This window comes from Equus caballus, chromosome 15 (assembly GCF_041296265.1).
Source record: "Equus caballus isolate H_3958 breed thoroughbred chromosome 15, TB-T2T, whole genome shotgun sequence".
Classification (NCBI taxonomy): Eukaryota; Metazoa; Chordata; class Mammalia; order Perissodactyla; family Equidae; genus Equus; species Equus caballus.
In genome coordinates, this window is record NC_091698.1 from 60133236 (window position 1) to 60153750 (window position 20515).

Consider the following 20515-nt stretch of genomic DNA (forward strand, 5'->3'; position numbering starts at 1 on the left):
ACTTGGGAGCCTTTAAAACTTCTCCATGTCCAAGCCACACCCCAGCCCAATTAAATAACAGTCTCTAAGGGTGGGTTCCCAGGCATCAGTATTTTTTTAAAGCTCCCGGTGTGGTTCTAGCGTGCAGCCAAGTTTGAGAACCAGAGGTCACAGAGGTGGTGAGTGTGGAGTCAGCCTTCAGACCCAGGCAGGTGGGGCCAAAGTCACAGCTGTCAGAAGGAGCAGTCAGGTTCTTCATTTGGAATTTGAAATTGTGCTGTCAAGCTACTCCATAAATATCCCCCTTTGGATTCTCAAGCTTCCTTTTCATTGAACTTGTCATTGACTTATTTTCCTCAGTGAGGAATAAAAAAATAGGACTTCTGCTTCTCATTACCTTTGAGGGAGTCTCCTCCGCTCACATTTATCTCTCTTTTAAGCTCCCATTTGAGCACATTTCGCTTATATCACTTGCACTGTGGCACCCTCTGCCTGGGTTTTTCTGTTTATTTTCACAAAGAGTACACATCACTGTGTATTCTAGAAACAGCTGTAGACTCATGTTAGCAAAGTGATAAGAATCTAGGGCTTAGAAGACGCGTACGATATTAACTAAATGGACTGTCCTAAGGGATTTTGTTTCCCTTTTCCTACTTAGCAAACACTTTCAGATTTGCCTGGTATGGAGATTGTGTTACTGAAATGGGCCACAAGAGCCCCAGACTCCTTTTTCACTGCCAGGGGTTGACTGGGTAGATCCCATATTACACCATAAGTGTCTGGTACACAATGGCCAATGGAAAGAACCCAGGAATTCTTACTTTCTACCTGCCCATGAATGAGGAAGAGAGAATCTTCCCCTCTCAACACTGAGGGGTTCAATGAGGATCACTTGGCTCCTGCATTTAGTGAAAGAAGCATCTTCAGGTCCCCTGAGATGCTTATTCACCAGTGTTGAGTTTTATCTTCTGTATAAAAGATAGGAGATTTTAAGTGGCTTATAAATGAAGTCAGGAAACCTATCATGCTCTGAGTTTTATGATTTTATATTTTCCGTCCAAATTTTAAGTACCCCACATCAAGAGCTATCCCATGCCGGAATGGTGTCACTTTTCAGAGGGTGCATCATATTAGCATCTGTTTTCTGTTACTGTCATGAGTCAGAATTCCAATATGGATGATAAATGCTTCAGCATCTGCTTGATATTCCAATATTTAACTTAAGGGTTATGTTAAGGAGATAACCTCCTGAGGTTATTTTATATGCATGTATTTGAGTGAATATTGATAAAAAAATCTTGAGTTTATTTAAGATATTGACTTTAATTGTGTTATTTAAATATATAATTAGATTGGATAGATTGGAAGCTTTTGTGGTACTTTTCCTGAAACTGAAAAGTTTTGCTGAAATTTTTTTAAGTATTGACTTTTATGTGCTGAATTATTTTTCACATTTCAGATGTATATTTTAATAATACTTAGGAGAAAAGATGCAGATAAATAAGTAGGTCATTTCCCAAAGTAGTTTATAGTCCATCATTGACTATAATGTCCATCAATAGTGGTTGAATTCAAGAACAATGCCTAGAACTGAATGAAGTTCTAGAATAAAACATATTCAGGACTTACAATACACATTAGTTACAGCAGGAACTATAATAAAAATGAAATCTTAATTAATTTTTCTTAAAAAGATTTAGACTACCTTACAAAGAAAGTTACTTTTCACATATTAAAACATTTACAATTCTTACTTCTTTGGGAATTTTTTTTAGTTATAAGCTAAAACTATTAAATGCCTTGCTTATGGTAGATGCTAAATACATACTTACTGATTGTTTGCACACAGGGTATTTCCAACCCAAACTGTTCTGTATAATTCAACCAATTTCTAAAATTTGGGATTGGGGGTCTGTATCATTGAAAACAGGGTTAAAAGTTTTTTGGATGACTTAAGGCTTAAGTTGGATTTCTTCCCACCTCCCAATTTTGCAAAGTGCCCATAAATGTGGATTTACTTAATTGTTGATAAAAGGGGGTTATTTCATATGATAACAACAGAATAATCTGTCTAGGGAATCTGACTAACATAAGTCGAGTCACACTTGTGCCCGTTTATTATTGAGCTAATCAAACATGCAGTCCAGCTTCTTCTAATTGCCTGCAGATGTATGACATTCTCATTCCAGGCCAGCAGCACAAAATAATGTTTTATAACCAATATGAAAGTGTAGGGACCTCCGTTTAAAACAATAATGTGCTCCAAGGACCTATATTTCTGACATCATTGTGGAGTTTCAGGAGCCTTCTGTTTTAATAAAGATCTCCACTCCCTTTTAAATGTTACGTACTTGTCCAATAATCCAAACACATTTACCATGGTTGCTGGATCGAAATAAATGAATGCCTGCGGATGAGTCATATTTGTATTAAAATTATTTCTTTTTTCCACATATATTTTTGAACAGGTACAGTTTATCATTACATAACCTAAAGCTGAGGACATTTTTCATGTAATGGCTGAATCTGTACTGTGTTTCAGTGTTAAAGCCAACTGTGCCTTTGAATGCACTATTACCAGTCACAGATGGCACCTAATGATTTAATACCACTAGATATTTTTTAATATATTCTATTTTATAAATATATATTTTAACCAGTTGTCTGTGTTTTAACATTTAGTGAAAGCATGATCCTTTTCATGTATTTGTCCAGAGTTTTTTAATTTTGTGCAAATACAAGGGATTTAAAATGCAACATAACATCCAAGTATCAGTTCACAGTCAGCAGGTTTTTTTCAGGTAATTTTTGCAACTGAGGCTGCTGCTGGGGGAGCCATTTGCACTGAGAATTTCAAATGTCAGGTGCCATCCTTGGCAGCTATAAAATTACATGAAGACCACTTTGGTGTAACATACCTGGAGTTATGTATAAATAAAGTTTCAGAAATTAATTGTTTCTCAGTGAGATATCATCTACCTCAAAGACAAAGGATATTCATCTGCTCCAAAAAGAAGTTGGATGAATGGGGCATGTTTTATATGTAACCTATTAATGGCTTACTTTATTTTTCTACATCTTTATTGCATAGTCTCTATGTAATCTTCCTCAAAGGAGATGGAGTTAGAAATCACTAATTCAAGTTGAGAAAGGAATTTTTTATCATATATAACTTTCTAATAGCCCCATCCTTATAGGAAAAAAAATCATTTGGCAACTAGCAAGTAAGAGAAAGCATCAAATGTGCAATTTGAAGGAATTTGTTCACTTCATTGAACTTTCAAAAAACTCAACATAGGGTATTTTGTATAGCTGGTAATTAAGCCAAGACTAAACTCAGTCACGACTTACAGGTATTATTTCTAACTTGCTAAAGAAATTACACCATCAAAAAATGAATTCAGTACAAATGCCTAATGAAGCTGATTATGGAGCCAAATCCACAGTGCAGTACCTGGCTTCTATTCCATAAGGTGTAACTGAGAGATGTGAAACATAGCCTAGGATTTCCAACCATCCCTGTCTATCTGAGACTGTCCTAGTTTTAAAACTGAAAGTCCCACATCCCTGGAAACGCCTGAGTCTTGGGCAAATGGGATGGTTGATCACCGTAGCACACACCCAATAACCAAATCTCCTGCACCTCACAGCCAAGAGTGAGAAAGTCCCAATGTTGGAGCCACTTTTTCAGGTTAAGGCATTGTTTTTCCAGTGAGACTGTTTTTTCCTGTTTGTTTTGAACTTTCAAAAACCAGGCTTCATTGATTTGTTTATATTTGGACGGAGCCTTTCTTTGCAGTTGTCAGGGTCTCACTTGCCAGTTTGTCATAGAGCTGGTTTCTACATTGTTCTAGATCAAATGTGTAGGATATCTGGACATTAGCACCTACATAATAAGATACATGTCATACTATAGTTAGCTCATCTTTCCACATTTCTGCTGGGAAAAATTTTACCACACAGCCAAATTAAATACAAACCATGTTTCAACTATAAAGCTTTGTTGCCAAAATTTTTATTTTTTTTTCTTTTCAGCTGTATTTTCAACGATTTGATTTGATTTTTATCATTATTACCCATGATGCAGGAGCAAATAAAAAGCTAAAACGAAAAAAAAAATCCTTTTATAAAGCCTAAAGGAACAAAAAAACCATACCCAGGGTTAAAAAGCTCTACAGTCTTGGGGACCATCTATTATCTTCTGCACATTTCTTTATAAACATAAGGATAACTAAAATACTATTTTGAAAAGGAAAGAAGTTATTATTTATAAATCTACTTAAAAAAAGAAACTTGAACTAACATGTACAGATTCTCAGATGCCAGGGACGTCTTTCTTTGACTTCTTTCATTTGAAACTTAAATGATCTCATATTCTAAAGAGGATTTATAAATTATAGTGTAATAAGTAGCTTAGCATAACTGGCATTGTCATTACTAAACAGCTTTCAAACACTACCCTTTTGTAGATCCTCACTAATGTCATTAAGGTCTCTGGTTGCTTCAGTTAGTTTTGTGAGGAAATGTCTAATTTTTTGCATGTAATTATATAGCCCGTGAAGAGCTTTGATCTCAGAAAATAGATATTTTGCAAAAGGAAGACTGTAATTGAGTAAATTATGATATTAACAGAAAAGAATACTTCCAGCAGAAAGTAAAATGAGTATTTAGCCTGCTTACAGTTTTTCATTGTTTTCAGTTGTTAATTACCTTTGAGTATTTGAAAATTCTCAATAGGCATACAGATGGACAGGAGTTGAGTTTATAGAGAAAACCCAATCATTTTTTAAATAAGCTGATGTAGTGTAATAGATATGATTGATTTCCTCCTGAAAAATCTAGCATTGTTTCATAATTTACTTTTCCAAATACTGGAACCATCAAATTACTAGTTAATTTAAGACTCGTTTTTAATACACATTTATGAACAGTATGTATATGTATCTGATTCATGCACAGTCAGGAAGTGTCCTTAAAATTTCTTCATAAAAATTGAATGACAACTATTTGAGGTGGAAGGATGGAAGAGGTCAGTATGATCACTCTTCTGCAACAAAAGACTCTACTATGTAACTACCTAACTCAATGATTCCCAAAGTGTGGTCCCCAGACCAGAAGTATTAGCATCATCCAGTAACTTATTAGACCTGCTAATTCCTGGGCCCCATCAGACTTACTGAATCAGAAACTCTAAGGATTGGGCTCAGCAATCTCTGTTTTAACAATCCCATGATTTTGATGCCTGCTCAAGGTTGGGCACCAATGCCCTAATTTAATCTTAACTTCAAGAAGCTGCATTCAGTTACAAGAATCAGAGGGCAGGGTCATAACACTTTACATGGGATATGGGAAATAGTGAAGAGAAAACATCAAAAAATATACATTCTGCTTCTAAGATAGAATAATATTTCTGTTTTACATCTCTTACCTTTCTTATTGTCATCACCAGTACTCTGATCCCTAAACATGAATGGTCATGAGTCCTGCTTGGGACTATGTCCCTGAACCAAGGATACGATATATTCAATCTAGAGGATATGCAAATGTGATATACTATAACTGCCTGTATTGTCAGCAGGTGAAACTCTAAATTATGTTCTGGCTATGGTAATGATTGATGCTAAGAGATACCCATACCTTCTATAAGCATCCCCCTTACACTCATGGCACAAACTTGTGAGATGAGGAAATGCTGGGTTTGGAGGTTCAGTTCATGTAGAGTCACAAAAGAGAAGGAGGTTGACTCTGACTTTGGCCTTAAAGTGTCTTTCAGTTACCAAAGTGATAGGAGATCCATCCAATAGCAGATGCACAGCTGACATCTCATTCTATTTAGACTCTGTGAATATTATCAGATATTAGAAAAGTTTCACATAAGTGTCTTCTGTTCAATTTAAACTTGATCAAAGATTTACTTCCCATCAAAGACAAGGAGATTCTCGTTAAAACTAGTTAACACTTAATCTGTGGAATGAATTTCCTTCTCCCCATAGAAGCAACAAGAAGCAGATTAAAGTAGAATTGCAAGCCTGGGTAACTTCAGGAATGTGCACTGGTACTGGCTCATTATTTCCTTCTCCAGCAGAAAGTCTCAAACTATATTCTCTGAAATCAACAAGTTGCCCCATTTGTAAGGATTGCCTTTGCACTTTTTGAATTACTGGCACAATTTTATTCTTTAAAACCAAAGAGTAAACAAAATTTGTCCCAAATGTGTTTGATTTTGCACGAATGTACAAATAAGTAATTCATGCCACATCTGAAATTCATTAGCATACTTCTTTTTCCAGGAGGTAACTGCAAATTGCATACTCAAAAATAAAACTGATCAAGAAAACTGCATTCAGATACTGGCAGAAAAAAATGGCTGTCATTGCAAGCATTTAGCCACAATGGCAGGCTTGTAGCTTGAACCTAAATGATTTGCAAACATTTAATAAAGATGAAGTGAAATGACATGAGAGGATGGCTGAGTGCCAAGATACTGGAAGCAGCATGGATAGCTTATTGTTGTCAATTTCATATGACCACAGATTAAAAGGAGGGTGAGACAGGGAATCAATGTTATATAAATGTGTACTAAATAGACTAAAAAACTTGAGATTTAGGCTGAATTAAATTCTAAAACTTGGACTGCCTTTCAAATACTTGCACATCTGTACTTGTCAAGGGTAACCAGGCAATATCACATGTGAAATTGACCAAACAGAACACAAAACCCTTCAGTTAGTGTTCAATAAATTCAATCAAGTTTGAGAACCACTTTCTGTTGTAAGGCACTTTGATAGAATCAAAGTAGAAGGAAGGAGTGGTCATAGTCCTTAGGGAACTTGGCATCATCAACCCATGAGTTATAAAATAACAATAAAAGAAACAAACAGCAGTTCTGTAAAGTAACACATAGGACATCACAAGAAGTACATAACGAATTGCCAAAAGTAGAAGTAAAACCAGTGTGTGATACAGGTATCCTTGAAATTTACTAAAATTCATATTTAGACAGAAAAAGAAAACATGTCTCCAGAAATGTGGTCAAGAACAAAAGTTTGGTTCCTCCCTAGAACTGGTCATTTAGAAGAGAATGATGAGGGCAAGTCAAGAGGTCTGATAAGGAAATTAAGATTCAGGCAGCAGAGGAAGTAACCATCCTATAGCCAAGAAGAACAAACGAGAAGCAGCACTGTGTCCATGTTCCTTCTGCCCTAGAGTGGCTTCCCTGCACAGTCCCCCAGAAGCAGTGTGCTGCTGATAGGAATGCTAACGAGGTAAGGAGTTGGGGTACTTGGAAGAAGACCAAATCAGAAAGTATACATGATGCTGAACCACTGCACAGCAAACATCCATGACTGGTTCTGTCCTCAACACATGTCCCCAACAAAATACAAATGTGTTCTCTGGCTCTGTCTAAATATCTTCCTGAACTGTGTCCCATTTTACTTATTATGAGTAGGTACTAAGCAAATGTTTTGTGAGTGTATATCTGTATGTGTTTGTTTGAATAAATGAATGGTTTTTAATCAACAGAGAACTCAGGCTTAAAGTTTACTCTGAGTTCTAAAACCATCCTTGAAAATGAGCTATTGAATACGATAGGTATATAAAGTATATTTCCCAGCTATATGTGTTATCAAATTTCTCACTAATAGTAGAGGTCTTAGATATCTTGTTCCCATTTTAAACTTAAGCCACCTGAAAGAAGGAGCTATAAATTCTATTCACTATATCCTGGATAATTAAGTTTTTAACAAACATTGGTGAATAAACAGGTTGCCTTTATTCCTAGAGCAAGACTAAAGTTGGAAATACTAGTTATTTTTACTTTCTGTCAAGCTGTTTAAACAGCAAACTCATCACTTTATCAAATATATCCTTCCTCAGAAATCTAATGGGAAATAATGAAAATACAGTTGAGTTTGCAGTGAAATAATCACAAAGCTGGAAAATACTTATGTGAGCTTTGTAATATCATGAAGAAACTCAAGGTACTTTATGAAGCTCTACAAAATAAGAGTAAGAAAGGAAGAAGGGGTCAGAGCAGTCCATCTTGGTCATTTCCCTTGACTGCAGGCCAGAAATTACCCTTTTAAAATCTACTTTGTTTAAACGCTAAAGGGTAGACTCCAGGAAAGTCACTTAGTTGGGCGTAGGTCACTTAGAGAAGCGCTGTTCTGATCTGGTCCCAAGGCATAAAGAGCTGAATTGCTAGAGAAGTGAGAAGGAAATCCATAGATCCCAGGGGGCCAGGAAGAAAGAACCCAGCTTACTGAGGGCCCCTTGGGAGCTGATAACTAGCTTATACTTTAACGGTAGGTGACATAAGAGTGTGAAGTAGGGAATGGATCCAGAACTGACCATAAAAGCTGTGTGTATAGCTTTATGTCTGCCCAGCTAAAGTGAAAATCATAATGGGAACTGGAACCGCCTTTGTGCATATAGTTAAACCTCAAAAAGCTCCAGGGACTGTAGTGAACTAAGTTTTGTACTCTAAACAGCTACGTGTGCTGCAAGGAATCTAATCCTACTCCCCTGAGTGGAGGTGTGGAACACAATCCAAAATGGGAAACAACTCAAGGGGTCCTAGTCAGTGTCCACCCAGGAGACCAGGTCCGTCACAATCTAGATTAGGGAAGAATTTTTGTTCAATGGTGATTAGTTAGATTTCACTTGTGAAATATTTTGTAGCAAAGCCCTCCTATACATACATTCACAAAACAAGTATGCCATTAAATTGTCATTGACATTTCTACTATTAACTAAAAAACTGAAGTGTCTCAATATATTTTAATATGCCAAAATTATGAAGAGCAGTATAAATTTTTCAGAATCTGTGATCAAATCCTTCAAATTTTTGTTGACTTGCAGAAGCTTCTTATAGAATTAGTTCAGCTTTAATCATTCTCCTAAAATATGTGGGCAATTTAGGTATCTGGCATCATTCAACTTTGCAAAACCCCCCAATGAACTTTTTTCTAATCACTGCTTTTCCCAATTTGAGGCCTGAAGAGATACTGTTGTGTAAGATGGCTTTTTCTCCTTATCCATGTTCTTTCCTGAGCAGTTTGTGATATCAGAAGATACCTCATCTAAAAAAGAGAAAGACATTCCAAAAAAAGTTGTTAAAAGACATCTTAGAAACCTGCCTATGCAGGCTAAATGACCTTTTTCTTGCCTAGATTTAGTTTATTCCAGCTATTTACACTCACACGGGCACACATACACATACCCACTCAAGTTCATGTCCATATACACACATGTGCACAAACATATAACACACCATTATTTTTGGTAGGAAAGTAACATGTATGGAAGTTAAACTGATCAAAGCTGATAATTCCTCTAAAATGTTCCCCTATCATTATTCCCATAAAATCAATACTGGAAACTGCTTTCTAAATTCATGTGTTTACCTATCACAAGAGAATGGGGCACCTTGGACAGCTACTACACTATTTTAATCAACAAAGAATTTTGTTAGATGGAATATAGAAAGGGTCAACAAAATATGAGTGATGGTGTTAAAGTGTAACCTCTAAGGCTCTTTGTCTTACACTTTGGCAGCATCCTGGTCATTTCTTTACTAATTGTTCTTAGAGATTTACCTGGATTCTATCCCAACCCACCTTCGTATTCTATAATGAGCAACTGAATTTTTAACAAAATAAACTTTTTAGATAGACTATCATAGAGTGGATTAGGAAATAACTTATCTGGGATTGACATTGAATTCCTAAGCTCCTTCATTCTTCAGACGTTGGTAAATTATATAGTCAGGAGGTAGCCCAGAATAAAACTTCACTCAACAAGCAAGGCAGAAAATTCCAGTCATTCATGATTAATTAAACTTCCTGGTAAAAGCTGTGGGCCCTTTCTGTAAAAGTAGTTCATGACCTAGCACATCAGAAGAACCCTAATCCAGGGAGTGAGCCAGAGAAAAAGTCCTCCCGCACAAGCTGGGAAAGATGCAGGGCTTTGTCCGGAACCTCAATTGCATGATCTCCCTTCTTAAATGATGAAAAAAACCTAAACTAATGATAAAAAGAAGCTAAATAAAAGAAGCAAATTTAATTGTGGTGCAATTTAAGTAGCTAATGATAATTCTAAAAAACCAGGGAAGATTATTTGGTGAATAGCTCATTCAAAAAAAAAGTTAAATAGCAAAGCCATTGTAAATTAGAGTTCAACTCTTAGTAAACTAAAAAATCTTCTCATTGATTTTTCAATTTAGGCAGAAAAGTGGATTGTGTAAGCAGACCAGAGCAATAGTTTCCAATAAACCAAGTTATCACAGATGGTTCGTACCCCAAATAAACTGTCAGAATATCACTCTATTAGAAAAAGAGCTTTAGCTATTTAGTTGTCATTGTAAAAACCTGCCACAAACAGCATTAGGATTCTAATAGAGAGTTTTAAAGAATTATTAGAAAATCTAGTTATAATATCAAAGTCAGGAGTAGGCAGAATTACACATTACCAAAAGTATTATGAATTTGTATGCTTTTCTTGGTAAAATACAGTTTCTGGTCTCATGTTAAGGGAACAGCTTATAGTGACGGGGAAAATAAGAAAGACCTCAGTAAAGAAGATTTCATGAATTATTTGATTAAATATGAATGGTGTTTTGAATATTCTCAAGAGCTTAAAAAATCAAATAAAGGTCCTGAAAAGTGGGCAAAACTAATTGCAAGCAATAAGCCTGCCTATTCCTCAGTGTAAATCTCAAATTAGAAAAGCAGAATCAGTGCAGATTCAAATTCAGACCAAGCCTTTGCAGTTGATTCAAAGAGCTACATTTAAAAGTGATTCTAATAGATGACACACCACTGTTATGTCAACTCTATTACTCAGCAGAAAGAAAACACCATTTCTCTTAAAGGAGAAGAAATCATTTTTCTTCTCTGTTACAGTTAGGTGAACCTTTTAACCACAAAAATCACAACTGGGTAACTGTAGTCACTGAAAATTCATGACTTAAGTGTTCTTTGCCCATTGATCAATTTTAAATAAATATCACATATTATTAGAATGAAGCAGTGAAGCTGGTTATGAGACTTCCCTGGCTCCTCTGTTGAGTGACTCAAGTAACGGTGCCACTCGCCCCCTAACATCACCTACCATCACCACACACCACTCAGTCTGAAAATCAGTCACCTAAGGAAAAGCAAAAATGCAGTGAACATCTGTTAGGGTAGAGGCCAGGACTGTATTCACACATTTGTGGAGAAAAAAGCAAACTAGAGCAAACAGCTGAGTCATATCCTTTTCTTCCAGGAACTTCTTCTTACCCTGAGAGACAGGTGCAGCTGTAAGAGGAATGAAAGTCAGAAAAAAAGAGATGTATGATGGAACTGGAAGAAAGATAAAAAGAGAGCAAGATAGGAGAGTAGAGGACAATGAGCAAGTGTAAGACTATACTAATCGAAAATAGGTTCTACTGAAGTATCTCATAAAATAGTATTACAATTAGCAACTTTCCACCTATGTATATATGTATAAGTGCATATTTCCCTCAAAAGACTGATGAAAGAAAAAAGAAAAAGTGGCACTTTAATAAATCAGTTTTACTGTTTTTATAAAATTGGCTAGAGGAATCTTTAAATTTGGGATTCAGTTGTCTAATATGTTTTTGAGAATCTCCTACTTCTGTGTGTGATAGACCAGTGCTTCTCAAACTTTAATGAACACACAAATTACCTGGGGATCCTATTAAAATGAAGACTCTGATTCATATGTCTGGGGTGATATCTGAGATTTCACATTTCTAACAAGCTCCCAGATTTTGATGGTATATACAGATCCTATCTTCCAGTAGCTCACACTTTGTGCTTCCCATCAAGAAGTTGATGTCTAGTGATTCTTCATTTTCTATTTTCTGCAGTTAGCAAAATGTGATACAATTTGATAGAATCAGATTTGTGTGTGGTGGGTTTTTTTTTTTCAAAAAGATATTTTTTTCCTCTGTTTAGATACTCAGTCTCTCCAATATAAATTCCATTGTAACAGCTACAGCTGTAATACATAGATATTTCCCTTGCTTACTAATTAATAGAATTTTCTCCTGCAGTGGAATGTTTTTATGCTTGAATGCTCAGGAGGATCCCAGAAAGTAGTCTTTGGCAGCAAAGAGTGGCAGAAACCCCATGAAACTCAGCAAGAGACAAAAGTTCCCATCTGGGTCTTCCCCTAAGAGAGTCTGACTGTATTAAACCAGTTAACCTCTCTGGGCCTCAGTTTTCTCAGCTGTTAAAATGAAGAGTTGTCCTTTCCAGCGCTTATTCAAAATAATTTTAAAAGAATGAGAGAAAGAGAGAGGTGGAAAGAGTGCACTTTGTCTGGGTTACAAGCCTTGGAAGTGTGGTCACTATATGGTTCTTCATTGATACGTGCCTGGCATTTGAACTGTTTCTATTGATAGGAGTTCTTTGCCTTTCAGATGGCATTTTTATCAGGAAAACATACCAGAGCGAGTCAAAATCTGCCCTGGGAAGAATGCAGGTGCATTCTGTGGTTATAATAGCCTTAATGACTCAGAACCAAAAAACCAGACAGTTCTAATGACTTGAAGCTTTATTGACAAAACAGTTCACACCTAGTACTGGTTGTTTGCTAAAAGTCTGGACCAAATCACTGAAGCTTTAAAAGCTTGCTCACTGAACTCTTTTCCCCAGGCACTGACGTGGGTAATTATTGTGGTTCATGCCACAGTCCTGGACTCCATTTCAGTCCTAGCTTGGAAAGAAGTTATTTTTATTTTGGTGCACAGTACGTATACTTTTTGTGCATATTAATATAAACTCCTTTAAAGTGTAAAGGTGCCAACACTAAATGTTACAAACTTTTTGTTATTTTCTTGATTTTGAATTAAGATTTTCTGCCTCATTGGGGTAAATGAGTACCTTTCAGCAAAGAACAATCTGTTTAAAAATCTATACTTTGTTCATTTTACATTTTGGGATTTTTTCAGCCTCAGACTCAAACCAAACTTACAACCAAAGCAATCAGTCTTTCCTGAGCTTATGCATTATTATCCATCACATAGAAACCATAAGGAAGTCTATGCACTAGTTATCTGTTGCCACATAACAAATTACCCTAAAATTTAGTGGCTTAAAACAACAAACCTTTATTATCTCACAGTTTCTCAGGGTCAGCGATAGAGGTGTGGCTTAGCTGGGTCCTCAGGCTTTGGGTCTTTCACAAGGCTGCAGTCATCTCCAGGCTTGATTGGGAAGGATCCACTTCCTAGCTCACTCACTAGTGGTGTTGGCAGGATTCACTTCCTGCCTCCGTTCCTCATGAGTTCTTCCTCCTTCAATTCCTTGCCACATACACCTCTCCACAGAGCATCTCACAACATGGCAGCCTTCTTCATAAGAGTAAGCAAGTGAGGGGGCAAGAGAAGGTGCCAGCAAGAGAGAGAGTGCTAATAAGTCTGAGGTCACAGTCTTTTGTAACTTAATCACAAAAGTGACAACCTATCACTTTTGCCATACTCTGTTCCTTAGAAACAAATCACTAGAGCCAGCTCACATTCAAGGGCATGAATGCCAGAAGTCTAGGATCATTGGGAGCCATGTCAGAAGCTGCCTACCATAAGCTATAATTAAAATTCCCCCTGAATTGATTCCAACCAGGCCTTTAGAGTTAAATCTAGAATTTTAAATGGTTTCAAAAAGCAAAATATGAGTTAAAAAGCAAAACGCACCCACCTCCCCAGCGGTGCAGAAGACTGGATGACTCATTCAGATACACAGCCTGAAGGGTGTGGTTGAAACAGGCAAAGTACTGTGCAAAAGAAGAACCTCACTGCTTCTACAGCTCCTTTTGAATGAATGTACCCTTCTCTTCTTCATGGACTTGGGACTTCTAAAATGCTATCAATCCTCACCAAAACCACTCCAAAGTAATTATGACTGTATCCTTTGATTTACAAATTTCTGTATTAAATTCCTTCTTTACTCCACTCTACAAATAAATAATATCCATGAAGCAAATAATTTATCAACAAACACAAAAACTCCCTTTACTTTTGCAGATTAGCATGTACCCAGATGCCAGTTACATAAAAGAAATTTAATAAACACTGTTCTTGCTTCATGTTAACTTTTGTCCTAGACATCTATATTAGTGTATTTGTTAGGGAATCGTAGAAAATGTTCTCTGTCTCTCCTATAGAAATGTCTGGTCTGTTTTGGTCACATTTTCCTTCCTACAGCCTATTCAAAAGCCTACTCCTAGAATCATCATATTTATGTTTAAATATGTTTAAATCTTTTCTTTTGCCTCAAAAGTCTACTAGGAGACATGTGCTGAACCTATCTTAAGGTTACAGTAAATAGGTTTGTAAAAGTCAAAAATTCAGCCATAAAATTCAATATGAACTTTCTTGGGATTCTAAGGAGTAGGTGTCTTGATAAGAGGCAGAATAGTGACTTATTTTTCAACAAGAAGGCAATAGTCAAGTAGAGTAGCACTGTAAGGAAAAGGAAGAAGAGGAAAAAATATATGAGCAAAAACAGAAAAATCAGTGAAGGTGGAAACCAGGAAATCGAACAATGTATAGAAGGATCTATAAAATCGGATGGTGACATGTAGGGAAGGCCACCAGCCACATCCAATCTCCCCTAGAAGAATTTTCTAGTAGCCAGATTGCAAATGAACCAGAGGGAAAGAATAGAGAAAAAGCTAATGCACCTACTAAAAGGAGTAACTAAAATCCAAAGTAAGGGCTTTTTTTTTTTCTTTAAAGAAGATGGAAATGGACCAAATATTCTTAAATTGCTTTTTAAAGTACATAATACAGCTCTGTATGGAGTGCAATACACTTTCTCTTTGGTTCACTCTCCCCCAGACTTATTTTCCAGATTTGCCCAGGTGTCTCTGATGCCAATAATAAAACCTCTGTGGGCCTGCTGTGTGGGCAGTAGGATAAATGGGTGCCTTGGCAGCCAGGTGGAGGCCAGCCTCTGGCCTCCGGCCTGGAGCATCTTGGGGAGGCTGGTCTGGTCCATGAAGCAGGCAGTGAGAGCTGCGGCAGCCCTCAGCGGGGCTCCCAGTCAGATCTGGTTCCTTTTACTGTGAAGTCCAGAGGGAAAAAAAGCATTACGTTCATAAGATTTCCTCATATTCAGCCATCCATTTGCTAATACACTCTCTTGACATAAGTAGCCCCACTAAATTCCTCTTTCCTCATCACTAACTCTAAAATGACAGTTTAAGGATTATCCTTTCTGCCACTTACCATGAAACATGGCTCCAAACCAGTTTGTTATAGGTTTCTGAGCTTAACCACATAGCTCACAACTGAGTGGATAATCAATCATTTTATGACTAAATCCATCTGGAACAAATTTGAAGAAGTAGCCATGTAGGTTTCTTTTGGAAAAAAAAAAAAAATTAAACTGAAACCAGAGTTGATCTTTTCAAAGGTTCAGAAGAAAAAAAAATTACAAAACTCAACAATAACTTTTCCCCCCAGAACTCATGCATGTTCTCTGAGTAAGTTTGGTGCTGTCCGGTCCCCATTTTACATTTCATTTAATCTTTCAGAGAAGCAGTCCTGGAATGCTTTGGAGGAGAGTCCATTTCCCAGAGAATGAGGTCATGATCCCTCCTTGGGTAGATGGAAAGGGGGACATTGTGTGGTCAGGTTGTAACCATAACTTCATGCTGATCTTAAATTCCCAAACACGCAGGGCTCAACTGAAGAATTATGGAACCAAAAGAGACTGTTTCTGGCCATTCTTGCTGGACCCACTACTTTTTGCCCTGTAGGCATTAAAGGATAATTTAAATATCAAGAGCCTTAGCTTTTAACTGTGCCTTTCTTTCCCTCACGAGACCCCAAATTGTTAGTGTAAATTTGGATATATTTTTCAATGTATACCCTGAAATCCACACCATTCATGCATTCATCTTTTTCAATTTTTAGTCACTTATTCATCAGTTTATGCCTGAATGCATTCAGTTAGTATGTGTTCAAACTGCACTAGATGCCTAGACACACCACCTTTCTTGCAAAGACTTTTCAGTCTATCTGAAGAGGTAAGATAGAGCCAGATTTTAAAAAATTAAATGATAGAAATAATTCAGCTCAACAATTAAGTCAAAAAAGCCCAAGTTGAGATCCTCCAGTCCCCGTGTAGTCAATGGTAAATGGTGGTTACCGAAAAGCACTAGAAGAGTCAAGAGGAGGGATTGGTTGCTGCAACCAGGGGCCAGTGAGGGCTTTGTGGATGTGATCTGGGTCATGAAGGATGAACTGTATGTGAATAACCCTGAGAAGAGAAAGGGCAGGCATTGCTAGGTGGATGCCCTGTATATAGAATAATGGTGACAGTACTGTGTCGCTGTTTGGGGTGAGGGAAAGGAGGGCTACTGTGGGGGGCAGCAGGAAACAAGATAGGAAAAGTCATTGGAGGACAGTTTATGTAGAACCTTGAATTCTTGGTTAAGCCATTTAGATTTAGTACTGTCATAACTAGTGAAAGATTTTGAGCAAGGAATGACATAATGAAAATGCTACCTCCAGATAGTTGTAGGATGAAGAGGAAAATATGTATACATATATGGTTAAATGTGTTAAATCATCCTAATAGGACTGGGGTGGAGTTTGGGGTGGAGAGGGCATTTGTCAATCTGCTTTATAGAAAAGTGAATGAGTTTCTCAAGAAAGAATTGCACTAACTTTCAAGTACTATACATACAGTAATGATGCTAATAAGAGACATAAAAAGAGAGTTTGATCCACAAGGACTATTTTCAGGATTAAAATAATTTGTTTAAAACTATTTCTAACAGATATATTCATTATTTTTGCATGCAAGTGCTTCTCCTGTCTCAAATGATGATTCTAAATAAGTTCCACTCCAAGTAGGATAAATAATTAGGTTCCAAAAATTTAAAAGGTAGGGTAAAACTTTAAGTTTAAATAGTAGGTTTATAATATTGTTTAGCAATATAGTTATTCATAGGTATTACAAAGGTAAACATCAAATTGTAAGTTAATAAGATTTTGGTATAATTTCAGCTCTTGCACCCCATGAAATAACCAATTAGGAGCTAAATAAGCCCTTAAATGATCTTCTGAACAATCAGCCTTTCTGCCTTGTGCCCACAACCATTAAACTGTAGAATGTTCATTAGTCATAATATATGGCTGAAGGAATATGGAGCAAGTCTCTAGCCATAAACTATGTCTAAACATAGACCTTTAACAGCAATTACTCTTATTTTAACATGTTTAAGACTGTGATGCTGCAAAATGCAATGAACGCAACCTAAGCAGAGTCATGCCCTGATTATAATAAAGGTTTTGCAATTATAGGAAATTATGGCAAGCGGCAATTATCCATAGGCCCACTCTCCCTTAGGAGTCCCCTACCTTTTACTTTGCAAATAAGCATTAACTAAGGAGTAATTTGGTTATAAATAGAGGAGAGCAACAAGTTCTCCCAATATGTCTAGAGGAAATGCATTTTCCACTTAAAAATTATCTTCATTTAAAAATAAGAATTTGGGGGCTGGCCTGGTGGTGTAGTGGTTAAGTTCACACACTCCACTATGGCAGCCCAGTGTTCGCAGGTTCAGATCCTGGGCACAGACCTATGCGCTGATCATTAAGCCATGCAGTGGTGGCATCCCATATACAAAATAGAGGAAGATGGGCACCAATGTTAGCTCAAGGCTAATTTTCCTCAGCAAAAAGAGGAAGACTGGCGATAGATGTTAGCTCAGAGCCAATCTCCTCACCAAAAAATAAAATAAAATAATAGAAATAGAATTTAAATGGAGTACAAAAAGGGGAATGGCAGTTTGGTAGTGGGGGTGAGGCTGGACTACTAAACTAATAAAGTAAGAACTTAAGAGCATGTGAACATATAATTTAGCTTATGGAATGATCTACAGGAATTTTAACTGGATTTAATTTCTCTTCACTAAGTCATGATATTGTTTTGTTTTGTTGTTGTTTTGAAGACCTACCCACAGAATTTTGCAAAGGTAAAACACCTGGTTCATCTGTTTATTGGTTTATTTGAGTTTCCATTCTGGAACTCTTCATAAACAATCGTCATGCCTGTACTTTTCCTTTTTAAGAATGGGGTCTGCTGGAGATGATGTATTAGTTGTCTGGATTTACTTTTTTATTTTATATTGGATTTGGGAATAATAAGATGGGAAAAGAAAATTTTAATATTTGCTTTGCTGCTTACAGTTTGGGAGATGGCACAAAACCATAGACTAGGTATCCTGTAGCTGGATCCCTAAACACAATTTCAAAGTGTGAGATTATTCAGCAAGCCTGAATTGAGTAAATACTGTATGCAAAGCACAGTAGCTGCTGAGAATATAAAGATAAAAGCTTATAGGGCCTGCCCTCAAAGAGCTCACAGTCTATAAGGAAGTAGACAGTAATTACAATGTGGCATTCTGAGTCCCATTTTAGAGACTTCCCAGAGAAGGTGACACCAGGTATCAGTCTTAGAAAGTTGTGGAATTGGCAGAAAGGAAGGAGGGAAGGCAAAAGATTGGTACATGCAAAGGGAAGTGCTTTTGCTAAGGTTGTAAGTAGAAGACAAAAACAGAGAACAAGTGTTCTGTATGATTCAGTATGCAGTACACGAGAGTAGGAAAGAGATCATGAAGGGCCTTCCATGTCATGTTAAAAAGTTTGGATTTCATCCTGAAGATAGTGGGAAGTGACAGAATCAGCTTTCCTCTACACCAAGTGAACAATGCCCTATACCAATCTGAAACTTACTTATGCAAATCTTAATGAAGTACACTCTCTTTGCTCATACAAGAAGTAAATAATACATCATTTTACCTTAAAACTTATTTCTGAATTCTAAATTTGTTAAGCCAGCTACATAGTTTTTGTAACTACTTAGGACTGGATTTATTCTCCATTTATAACAGTATTACAAAGGCAAATTAAGCATGGATTTCATTCTAAAAATAGCACATCTCTGTTTGTAAGCTTAAATTTTTATCAAATATAATGCAGTAGGGAAAATGTCTTAGCTCAAGGTAAAGCTACCAAAGTCAAGTCTAGCCTTAAAAGTCCACTTAGCATTTAGTGTATTGTTCCAGGCCGTTATGATTTTATCCACACAGACTATAATTGTAACTCTTAAAGGATTTTTACTACTTGGGGTTTGTTCCATCTTAGAGTTTGTACTAAAACATATTGGAAGACTAATGTGAAAGTAAAATTATAACTCAGGCTTTGCAGAAGCTACAAGAGGTTCTATACATCTACCTTATTTGGCACAGCATCCTTTAGTCTATAACAAAATCGTTGTAGTGACAATATAATTATATAAATACTATGGAAGCTTTGAGTGTTATTTATCTTAAGTGTTTTTCCACCTTATAACAGTGCTTGAATTTATACATCAAATCTAATGAAGAGCTCAACTGGTACCTTCAACAAATTGGGGCTACAAAATTATAAAGGCCACTGATGTGTGCCCAGGGTTATCCAGTCACTGGTTTCCTAATGGAGAATGTCAGAATTCTGTAGTTGGAACAAAACTTGTTTAGGACCCTGAGCCAGACAAAGTGCCAGGGACACTCCTTCCTCCTTAAGGTGGCTCTAGCTAAGGAGGAGGTGGGGAGCAGCCATCCAAGACCTCTACAAGGCAGTTGACTCCAGAGATAGCAGTTTGCTGCTACCCCTCTTTCTTAACAAGGATACTTTGTGGATACAGCTGTCCCAAAGGTCAGTTAGACAAGCTGCTTTCTGTAGTGATCTTCCATTGGCCAAAGGAACCTGGGAAAAGAAGCATAAACAAGGTGGGTGTAAGCCAGACCTTGAAGAGGAATCTATCCTGTTAAGGTAGAGGAGTTGGAGAGAGGCTCATGGGCAAAGGCAGATAAGTGGCAAAATGTGTGTTGCACATGGCAGTAGGTAGCCTGGCTAATGTGGAGGGTTATATAAGATGGCATTGATAAGTTGGAATCTAAGGGAAAGACTAGTTTTTATGTGAAACCACCTGTTATGTTGCAGTAAGTTTCAAAACAATCATACAGGACCTTCTGCATTTTATCGACATCTATGTACAAGGTCATAAGATTAGCTAGCATATGTTGGAGTCTTGGGGGCCTGGACAGCAGCCCACCATCACTGAGGAGATGAAGATGGCCCTGCTGAGCTCCCAAGGGGTGCCCTGAAGAGCCACACTGCTGGGCCAGGGAAACAGCATTCACAAACGAATGCTGAAGCAGCAGTGCCCAAGGTCTACAGATCAGTAGGAGATGGCCCTCATACTACCTTGGATGTGGCAGCAGTCAGAGCTGTCAAGTTAAAAGAATGGTCTGTCCAATCAGGGTGAAATAGAGAAAGGGCAAATGGAAAATCAAATATTTAAATAGGAAGGAGTCAGAAATGCAGGTTAGAGAAAGGTAGGATAAGAAGACAGAGAAAGAAGTCAGCCTAGCCACCTGCTGATTTGTCACATTGTCACCTTAAGCATAGAGTTCTTCCTCAGGCTTTAAATTCTTTTGATTTTCCTGTTAATTCTCTCTGTTATACCCT

At 37.1% G+C, this 20515-nt stretch overlaps 1 protein-coding gene and 1 long non-coding RNA gene across 13 annotated transcripts in view; one reads left to right on the top strand and one right to left on the bottom strand.

Moving 5' to 3' along the window:
* Positions 1 to 20515, bottom strand: part of LOC138917691 (uncharacterized) — a 389144-nt gene that overhangs the window by 166005 nt on the left and 202624 nt on the right. The window contains exon 5 of one of the 6 annotated variants that reach the window (XR_011426068.1): positions 16876 to 19750. The exons of 4 other annotated variants lie outside the window; for them this stretch is intronic. This is a non-coding gene — a long non-coding RNA (uncharacterized lncRNA). Of the gene's footprint in view, positions 1 to 16875; positions 19751 to 20515 lie in introns of those variants that run through there. One more of the 6 variants, XR_011426067.1, reaches the window with a different exon arrangement.
* Positions 1 to 20515, top strand: part of EFEMP1 (EGF containing fibulin extracellular matrix protein 1) — a 59562-nt gene that overhangs the window by 6822 nt on the left and 32225 nt on the right. The window lies entirely within an intron of this gene.